This window comes from Hevea brasiliensis, chromosome 14 (genome assembly GCF_030052815.1).
Source record: "Hevea brasiliensis isolate MT/VB/25A 57/8 chromosome 14, ASM3005281v1, whole genome shotgun sequence".
In the NCBI taxonomy this organism is placed as follows: domain Eukaryota; kingdom Viridiplantae; phylum Streptophyta; class Magnoliopsida; order Malpighiales; family Euphorbiaceae; genus Hevea; species Hevea brasiliensis.
Window position 1 is genome coordinate 66259365 of NC_079506.1, and position 11697 is coordinate 66271061.

Below are 11697 nucleotides of genomic sequence, written 5' to 3' on the forward strand. Positions count from 1 at the left end.
TAAGGGATGGTGACAACTGTATAGAGAATTAGAGATTAGAGAGAATGGTGTATAACTATATTTGTTTAGGGTTCCCTAATTTTGTCCTGGGCTTGGCCGCATTATAGGTTGAAGACTCCCTCAAAGCCATATAAAAAATTAAGCTTTTTATGTTATTTGATTCTTTCGATTATAACCATAAAAAACCAAACCAAATTGAAAATTGAAACTCTTAAAATTACACAATCGAATTAAAACAAGTGGACCAAAAAACCAAACCAATCACTCTAATTCAATTTGGTTTGATTTGACTTTTCTGTTTAAACCAAAAACTGCTCACCCCTATCTATCACTACTAATAGATCTTGAGTGAATAAATTCTTAAATCTATCTTTAGTAGATCTTGAGTGTTTTGTTGTGTTTCTCTCCTTTAATAAAGTTATTCCTCCTTATGAAGAAGGTTTTATGTATGTTCGCTAGTGACTTATTTTGTTTTTTGGAGAATAGTGTGCTATAAAGGGCAAATCTCTTCTTTAGCAAGAGATTTAAATTTGAAGATTATTTTATAAGGCTTATGAAAAGACCATAGAGTCGAAAGAGTGGAGCATATAGTCAACCTATTGGCCAACCTACTTGCTCTGTCAACTTACAATATCAAATATAAATGTTTAATTTCATTATGCAAAAATAAAATATATTGATTTGTATTTTACTTCCGTATTATGTTTCCAATTAATGAAATATCATTCCTTTTTTATTAAAAAAAATTAATTTAGACTCTAATATTTATGTATGAAAAAATTCTTAATTAAACTAATTGAGCCTTAATTAGCAAGCCTTTGTGAATCCACATTTAGGGCAAGCTCTCTAAATTGTCACGTCAATATCCAATCCTATCTTAAAAGGCCTTAATATAGGTTCAATTGTCACACCTTACCCCTTCGTAAGGCATAACATGATCCTGTAGTATACCTAATGAATTACCAAACTTTGTCTACTGATAACCCATTAAATACACTACAAGGGATTTTAAACCTTTTCTTATTTCTTTTTACAGTGGTGAGCACTTTTGATAGGTGTTAAAAATTTTTTTTTTTAACTGAAATGAAACCCAATAACACATCTGAAATATCAATAATTTCTATAAAAATTTCGGCAGAGTGCCGTCTGTATTTGGAGCAAAACAGTTCTTCATAAACCTGTAAAAAAAATACTTCCAATATATTTGTTCAATCCCAAACTCTAATATGGCTCAACCCAAAACAATTTTCTCAACATAAGTCAAACTCAATTCAACATCAATTTTCAGTAGTTCCAAAAATACACTGCAAAATGACTGAGTAGTTTAAAAGCTGAGATGAGAGAAATACAATACAACATTTTTACAGGCCAAAATAATTTACAACTTTAGTTTACAACTGCTCAAGACCAAGTACAATATATACATACAATTCACATACATTACAACAAAAATTACAAAGAGGTGGTATACTCAATATACCCGTCAAAATCCCAAAAATGTAGCACAAGTAGCCTACTCTGCTGCTCTATCTGTCTGTCTACCTGTGACAGCAATGAAAAAGCTATTGCTGAGCCAATGTCTCAGTGGTGCACAATATTAAGAAAATGCAATATAAAACCATAAACCATAAATCATATAAACTGTGGATACTTAAAATCATAATTAATTTCAAAAGACAGAGAATGTCATAAGGAATTAAATTCTATTTCACATTGTCTCAATAAATACCAATAAATCACACACACAGCTTAATCATGATTCCAAAGTCCAATTCATCCCAAAAGCCAATGGCCAATGAGGAATAACATAGCTGGCTAGCAATTATATGAGTACTCATCTTATTCGTCCTCAATAGGCACACACCTCAACACTTCAGCCAGAGAGGGAATTCAAAGCCAATTCATCCCACTAGACAAGCTAGCGAGGAATTCAATCAAATATATATGATAGCTGTGGTTTCAAACCATTTGAAATATTTTTCAAGTAATAAGTATCCATAAAATTTCATTCAAACAAATTTTTCACAATTTAAGCAATAACATATAAATTGTCATAATTTATTTCAAGTGAAAATTCAAAAGAAATAACTGTTGTGCGCAAACCTCTGATGAGTAGCCTCTTGGCCTTGACTTAGTGGCTCTTTCCCCTTCTCTGAGTCTTTGCTAATTGAAAAATATAATTTAAAGTGTTTCAGTACTCATTTACATTGTTTCTAATAATAAAATTCAATATCTAAATTTTCGTAGTACTATTCCCTTCAATTCATTTCATTAGTCAATCTATAATGTTGACCTTTGATGCATTCTAAGTGAATTAATTTTAATATTACCAATATGTCACATTTTATAGTCCTTTAGTGTTGGTATATGTTACCAATTTCATTTTCAAGTGTGTTGCATTTTATTACAATTTATCGGATTTTGGTATGCTGTTTTGACATAGCCGGATGACCTAGTTCCCTTAGTTTCTGAGTTCTAGTCAGAATTACAAAACTTGTAGATCTATGTCTCATTGAACTTTTGCCACAAATTTTAGGTCATTTGGAGTTTACTAGACCAAGTTATGGTCATTTTACCAATGCTAGACAGGTTGCACTAAAATGGCAAACTTAGGTCATTTTTAGGTCATTTCCAATTCTGATAGGTTTTATACCCAAACTTGTGCAAGCATTTTGACTTGCTTATGGTCATTTCTGGGTTTGGTGGTCTTAACCAAAATTGTAGCCCTATGTCTAAGCTTTCCAACCATATAAATTTCAGGTCATTTGGACCTGTTTTGAGTGAGTTATGGCCAAAATACTGACTGCTATACAAATGGTCAATTTTCAAGTTTGAAATGTTACCAATCCGGATTTGGTCAGTTTTCATGTCACTTTTTGGACAGAATTTAGGTCTGCTTTCTTCATGAAAGTTGGCACATTTTGTACCTAGTTTCACCTTCAATCGGCCTCATATCAATTGGAGTCACACAATTCCATTTATAGCCTAAAATACATACTACCCTTAACACATTTTTAAAGCACCAACAAATCACGCATTCAACTAGCTATACTTCACTTCCCAAACCTAATTCTGTATTTGTATCATATGACAACCATTCATCACTTTACATTATAGGCACTTTGGGCAGAATATAACCAATTGACAATGCATCAATTACACTTTCAATTCACAATATCCAATTCTAAACAACATATACACATAACACTCCTAAGCATTACATATAAATTCCATCATTAAATTACATATATATTCACTACTAAATCATATACATATTCTGCCACTTTTAGTATCATAATTTAACAAACCTTTCATGAAATTAAACACTTCCAACTTCACCACAAGGTTGCCCAAGTTACACATATACATAAAGCTTCCATTTTAAATTTGCAAACTTATAATTCAAACTATATACATGGTAAATCACTCCTATACATTTAAGCACTTAAATCAACACCTCAAAACACCATTTACATGAAGAAATAATTCATTAACCTTGATATTCCATGGCTGCCGATTTGGAGCTTTGTCCATATTCATCAAAACTTTTAATTTCTTTAACAAATCAACTTATCTCAACACCAAGACAACATTAATGAAGAAAGGGAGAGGAAATGAGCACTTACCTATTTTGAAGCTTGTTAAAAACTCATCAAAACCTTTCTCTCTTGCTCCCTATCTCTTCCCCAAGGTGTATAGGCAACTTTTAATGAAGAAGACTTGAGGTTCTTATGGTTGGATCATGGATGCATGGAGGTCCTTCAAGGTTCGGCTGTGGAGGAAACTCTTGGGAGGTTTCAGCTGGTTTGAAGTGAGGTTAAAGATGATAGATTTTCTGTCCCAAATGCTATAAATAGGTCCACTAAAGCTCACTTAGTGGAGCACTAATGGTGATTCATAGATTAAATAATCCAATGTCCCTTAAATTGCAATTATGCCACAATTCTTCTACTATTTACATTATGTACCACAATTTTAATTTTCATGACATTTTCAAAGTTTAATATTATTTATTTTTATTGGACATCTAGGTCAAAAGGCAACTCGGGGTGTCAAATGACCAAAATGCCCCTCTTCAGGTTGCATTTCAAATTTTTCTTAACTTCTTGACTCGTCAATTTCTTTAATTTTCGTTTTTGTTTATATTGACTTGCTAAATTTTCTTTGACATTTTCAATGTCAATTACACCTCTATAATTATTTATTTAAGTCTTAAAAAAATTTCCTAGGGTTCCCGGTGGTCTAGGGCTAGTCAACGGTCCTCACCGCAACTTCCCAGTGCGGTCACCCATCGCTACGGTTTTTGGCTCGTTTAACTTAGTTACATTTCATTGCTCTTATTTTTCCTTTATTTTTCTTGTATTTTCCTCTATTGCATTTCATTATTTCATGTCTTCTTATAACATTTAAGTATAGTTCCAGTCATTCTAGCTGTCCGGACAGACACTGGTCACCGGAACAGTAGAATGCACTATAAAATATAAGGGTATTACAACTCTCACAGCCTTAAAATAAATTTCGTCTCGAAATTTTACCTGGTTTTAGTCTTTGAACAGCTGTGGGTGCTGTCTCCTCATGTCCTCTTCACGTTCCCAAGTAGCTTCCTGGCCAGAATGATGGTTCCACATCACTTTCACCAGGGGTATCTGTTTATTCCTCAGCTGCTTCACCTCATATGCCATAATCTCTATAGGTTCTTCTTCATATGAAATGTCTGGATTTACCTCAATCTCTTCAACTGATAGAATATGAGATGGGTCAGATCTGTACCTCCTTAACATGGACACATGAAAGACACTATGTATCCTTTCTAGCTTTAGAGGTAATGCTAATCAATATGCCAAAGGACCCACTCTTTCCAGAACCTCATACAGTCCAATGAAACGAGGACTCAATTTCCCCTTTCTGCCAAATCTCATAATCCTCTTCCAAGGAGAAACTTTGAGGAATACCTTATCACTCACTGCATATTCAATATCTCTTCTCTTCAAATCAATATAGGACTTCTGACGGTCTGATGCAGCCTTGAGTCGATCTCTGATCAATCTAATCTTTTCCTCTATCTGCTGAATAATTTCTAGGCCAATCATCTTTCTTTCACCTACTTCATCCCAACATAGGGGAGTTCTGCACTTTCTGCCATACAAAGCTTCATATGAAGGCATCTCAATGCTTGATTGGTAGCTATTGTTATAAGCAAACTCAATCAAAGGCAAGTGTGTATCCCAACTACCTTCAAACTCAATCACACAAGCTCGTAGCATATCCTCCAAGATTCAAATTACCCTCTCAGACTAGCCATCCGTCTGTGGATGGAATGTCATGCTAAAGTTCAATCTACTTCCTAGGGCTTTCTGAAGACTACCCCAGAATCTAGAAGTGAACCTAGGATCTCTGTCAGATACAATCGACACTGGCACTCCATGCAATCTTACAATCTCATCTATGTACAATCTGGCTAATCTTTCCAGGCTATAGTCCATCCGGACTGGCAGAAAGTGAGCAGACTTGGTCAGTCTGTCAACTATAACCCATACTGCATCATGACTATTCTGTGTCCTCAGAAGTCCCATCACAAAATCCATAGTTATCCATTCCCATTTCCACTCTGATATTAGCAATGGATGTAACAAACCAGCTGGTACTTGATGTTTTGCCTTCACTTGCTGACAAGTTAGGCATTTGGAGACAAAATCAGCTACATCCCTTTTCATACCCACCCACCAGTAATGCTCTTTTAGCCCTCTGTACATTTTAGTTCCACCAGGATGCATAGCAAAAGGAGACTCATGTGCTTCCTTCATAATGATCTGTCTCAATTCCACATCATTAGGAATGCACATTCTGCCCTGATGTAGTAGTAAACCATCATCTCTCACAGAGAATTCAAGTTTCTTGCCCTGTTGGACTTCTTTCAGTAGCTTATGATATTTTTCATCATTCTGAGCAGCCATTCTGATCTGATCAATCAACACTGGTTGTACATGCCATGCAACTACTGCCTGTCTCTCATCATCAATCTCCAAACTAGCATGCTGTGTTTTCAACTCATGTACTGTAACACCCTTAAGTTTGATAGTGCGTTCTACTGTTCCGGTGACCAGTGTTGTCCGGACAGCAAGAATGCCTAGAACTACACTTCGATATGAGTGAGGAGACATTAAATAATGAAATACAAGAAAATAAAATATAAGAAAAACAAAGGAAAAATAATAGTAAAGAAATGCAACCAAGTTAAGCGAGCCGAGAACCCTAGCGATGGGTGACCGCACCGGGAAGTCACGGCGTGGACCGTTGACTAGCCCTAGACTGCGGGGAACCCTGGAAAATATTTTTAGGACTCAAATAAATATTTATTGAAGTATAAATATCATTAGAAATATCAAAGAAAAATTAAATAATTAGTACAAAGAAAAGTGAGAAATCGAAAAACGGACAAAACCCGGTGTTACCGAAAAATCGGGAATGCAACCCGAACAGGGGCATTGTGGTCATTTGACACCCCGAGTTATCTTTTGACCTAAATATCCATTAAAAAAATAATATTACACTTCGAAAATATAATGAAAAATTAATTTAGTGGTACCTAATATAAATAGCAAAAATGGAGTGTAAATGGAGTAATTATCATTTAAAACATATAAAATAGTTTAATTAAGGTGAGTGGACCACTATGGATTAAATTAGACACTAAATGGGCAGGTGTAAATCCACTAATAAATCTGAAATTCATCTTCTTCAATTGAAAAGTCCCATTGCCGCATGAAAAACTCTCAAACCTCTCCCATGGCCACCCACCTTCAAACCATTACAACTCCATGATCAAGCCATCTTTTCCCACACTTGTCTTCATTAAAGTTTATCCCCACATCACAAGGAAGAGTTTGATACCAAAATCAAGAAGTTTAGTGAAGATTTGAGAAGTCTCATCCATAGGTAAGTTTGAGTTTTTGAATATTGCTTTGTTAAAGTTTGTAAGCATGTTATGGGTGTTTGATTTATGGAGGAATTTTTGAGTTTTGATGTTGAATGGGAATGTGCACTTTTGGCAGCCATGGAAGCACCTTGAAGGCAGTTTAATTGTGCTTGTAAATGGTGAATTAAATGATTGATTAAATGTATATTGTGTAGGAAATTGTTTAGGTGATGTATACTTAGTATATGTAAATGTAAAATGAAGTTTAAAGCTTAGAAATTGATGTAATGTAAATGTATCATTGTGGTAGTTTGTTAACCCATGAAGAATGTTGGAATTCATGCTTGGTTTATGGAATAATGATGTTAAAATGTGTTGGTTGTTATGGCAGTTTGAGTGTGTGTAAGGTGGTGTGAAGTGAGACATGTAAATGAGCATAAAAAGGTGATTGAATTGTTGTAAATTGGATTGAAAAAAATTCTGCACTTGTTGGTGTATGTTGAATGTAATTGTAAGCTGCCAAAATGACCTATAATGTGTTGTGAATTATGTTTAGCTTGTGGTACAACCAGAATTGGTTTGAATGTTAAGTTTGGTGAGTGTTAAAAGTGATGCTTGATGTGTATGCAAGAATTTCAATAAGGCAGTTTGAGTTTTAGGCCTATAACTTTAAGTGTGTGGCTCCAATTGGTATGAGACCAATTGGAAGTGAAACTAGGCACAAAATGTGCCAACTTTCATGAAGGAAGCTTGCCAAAATTCTGCTTGCAAGGTAGCTTGAAAAATGACCAAATCCGGATTAAGTGCAATTGAAGTCTGAAAATTGACCATTTGGGCAGCAGTTAGTTTTTAGGCCATAACTCACCCAAAACAGGTCCAATTGACCTAAAATTTTAACCATGAATAGTTAAGACCCATATCTACAAGTCTTATAAAGACACCAAAGCCCAGAAATGACCATAAGAAAGTCAAACAGCTTGCACAATTTCGGGTCCAAAAACTGGCCGAACCTAAAATGACCTAAAATGACCAATTTTAGTGCAATTTGACCAGCAATAGTAAAATGACCATAACTTGGTCTACATAACTCGGAATGACCTGAAATTTTGCCCCGCGTTCCATAAGACATAGATCTATAAGTTCGTAGTTTTGACCGAAACCCGAAAACCGAGGGAACTAGGTCGTCCGGCTAGGTCAAACTAGTATCCCGGAATCCAGCAAATTGCAAGAAAACGCAATATACATGGAAATGAGTTTGGTAACATATACCAACCCTAAAAGACTATCGAATGTGACATTTTGGTAACATTAAAACCTAAATTACCTAGAATGCACCGAGGGTCGACATATTAGGTTGACTAAGTAAATAATAGAATTCAGTGAATTACTTATCAAGCATTATCGTTAGAGACAGTTTAAATGAGTACTGAAACACTTCAAATTGTGTTTCTCAGTTAGCAAAGACTCAGGGAGGGGAAGGAAATACTGAGTCAGAGCCAAGAGACAATTATCAGAGGTTTGTGCACAATAAGTATTTCTTTTGAATTTTTCAATTGAAATAAATTACGATTATTTATATGTTATTGTTTTAAATTATGTTTGTGCACAATAAGTATTTCTTTTGAATTTTTCAATTGAAATAAATTATGATTATTTGTATGTTATTGATTTAAATTGTGTTTGTGCACAATATTTATTTCTTTTGAATTTTTCAATTGAAATAAATTATGATTATTTGTACGTTATTGTTTTAAATTGTGTTTGTGCATAATAAGTATTTCTTTTGAACTTTTCAATTGAAATAAATTATGATTATTTATATGTTATTGTTTTATTGTTTTAAATTGTGTTTGTGCACAATAATTTTGACTTCTCATTTTCTACTTAAAAATTAATTCAACATTATAGTTTTAAATTGTGTCCGTGCACAATACTTTTATATTCAGTGCTTTTACTAGCAAATTTATGTAGAGAAATGAGTTATGAATAAGTTTTGATTACTTTGGTTTTGGGAATATTATTTGGAACTTATTGTATTGTCAACTTTGCAAATGGAAATTTTGAGATAAAATGTGATTTATGGTTTGTATGAAATATTGTGATTTGAAATTGTTTTGATTCACATTTGGCATGATACTGTTGATATATTCCTCCATCTTTGACTTATCAGTCTGGGGTGAGTGTGATTATGTTCCTCCCTCATTGACTTCCTAGTCTGAGGTGAGTGTGGATGAGTACTCATTATTCAGCTAGCTTCCTCCCTCATTGATTTCGATTATTGGGGTGAGTGTGTCTTGTCGTGGTGTACAACACGGCATGTGTGGAAAAAAATTGTGTCATGGCCTAAATTATGTTATCGATTGGCAACATTGTATTATTCAGTTATTTGATCGAATTGTGTTATTGATTTGCAAAATGGTATTATTCAGTTATTTGATCGAATTGTGTTATTGATTTGCAAAACGGTATTATTCAGTTATTTGATCGAATTGTGTTATTGATTTGCAAAACGGTATTATTCAGTTATTTGATCAAATTGTGTTATTGATTTGCAAAATGGTATTATTCAATTACTTGATCAAATTTGTGTTAGATGAATTTTGTAAATTGTGAAATGGAATTGTGAATCATTTGATTTGTGAACTGTCAATAAAAGATTTATATATCGCATTTCAAATTGTTATTGTGCACCACTGAGTAAATTTTACTCAGCGATAGCTTTTCATTGTTGTCGCAGGTAGACAGACTGACAGGGCAGCAGACTAGGCTACTAGTACATTCAGCGAGAAATCGTCGGGTATATTGAGTATACCATATTCTGCATTTTATATTGTAATGTATGTTCACTGTATGTATATAGTGTTCTTGGTTTTGAGCAGTTGTAAATTAAAATTGTACATTAAAGTTGTAAAATAAATTATGAGTTATTTGGACTTGTAAAAATTATATTATATTTCTTGTATCTCAGTCTTTGAAAAATTATTGTGGATTTGTGTTGAATTATGCTAGAGTTTGAGATTGAGAAAAATATTGAAGTGCTTTTTACAGGTTTTTGAAGAACGTTTTTATCCAAATTACGGAGGGTACTCTGCCAAAATTTTTTTACAGAAATTACTAATAGTCTAAATGTGTTAGTTAATTCACCTCAGTTCAAAAAGGTTTTTAACACCTGTAAATAGTGCTCACCACTATAAAAGAAGTAAGAAAAGTTTTTGAAAATCCCTTGTAGTGTATTTAATGGGTTATCAGTAGGCGAAGTTGGTAATTCATTAGGTATACTACGGGATCATGTTATGCCTTACAGAGGGGTAAGGTGTGACATGTTTTAGTGGTATCAGAGCAAAGTTTTTAAATTATGTTTTCACATGTTACTTGAATATTCTTTCTTCATAGTACAACTGCTCAATATCATTGTTTGATACATACAGTACATTACATTATAAATATGCACTAACGGGAGGAAATCTCCTTGTATTAATTGTTCAAGAGGTCTAAGATCCTCGCATTGACTATAGAAGAGGGTGATCGTTCAGTCGATCAATCTATAGAGGCTGAGGTGAAAGGGGATGCCCCAGCCCTACATAATGTCGATGGTTCAAAGAAGACCAATGATCAGCGATTTCTGCTCGATTCGCTCGCCACAGATAGCTGCAATGTTCCAACAAATGGCTGGTAATGTGCCTACTCAAGCCCCAATATAGACACCAGTGGTACAACCACAGTCTTCTGCTAGACAATATGACAAATTGATGAAATATGGGGCTACAGAGTTCAAGGGGCGATAGATCCTCTAGAGGCGAGCAGTGGTTAGAAAGGATGGATAGGGTATTCAAGAAAGCGCCTTTGCATAGAGGAGCTCGATTTGAATACTCGGTATCTTTGCTCTGAGGGGATGCTTATGGTAGTGGAAAACCATTCCCACAGTTTAGTAGAACCTCTGATTGCTAACACAGGTGACTTTCTCGGGAATTCAGACAAAAATATGTCCCTGATGCTTATGTAAATCAGAAACTGCAAGAGTTCCTAAGTCTGAAACAGGGGAGTAGATCGGTGGCGGAAGCTGAACGGGAATTTTTCTGCCTGAGCCATTTTGCAGTAAGTCTACTTTCTACCAGTAGGGCGAGAGGGAAGAGGTTTGAAACCGGCTTTAAGCCTAGTATCAGTTACAAGTGGTGGATTCAAACATAACAACTTCTCTGAACTTATTTCTCAAGCACTAGAATTAGAAAGAATTGAATCAAGCGACACGAGAAAAAGAAATCGGAGAAGGCAGAAAAAGAGGGAAAGTCGAGAAACGAGTTCTAGTGGTCTTCTTGGAAAGAGGAAAAACTTTGGGGATACAACGAGAGATAGTAAGAAGTCCGGTAGAGATAGATCTTACGGATGAGAAACCGCCTCGATCGAATCCGCACACTCAACAGAAACCCAGAAATGCGCTGTCAAATCGACTTTGTGAAACTTGTGGCAAACCACAAAGTGGGGTATGTTATAGAGCCGTAGGAGCATGTTTTAAGCTGTGGAGAGCTGGCCATTTTGCTAGGGATTGTGTAAATCCAGGTTGTTCTGGATCATTTACTACACCAAAGGGATCAACCCAAGTTTCTACCCCAAAGAGTTCACCATCAGTTAGTAGAGGCAAAGGTAGAGGTAGGGGTAGTACACCTAGAAGTCGAGTCTTGTGAATCGGCTGAGCAGGTGATGCTCCGGTGGAGTATACGCTATACTGAGAGAAGAGACTTAGACTTTTGATATTATTGTTGGTACTTTCTCAAATAGTAACT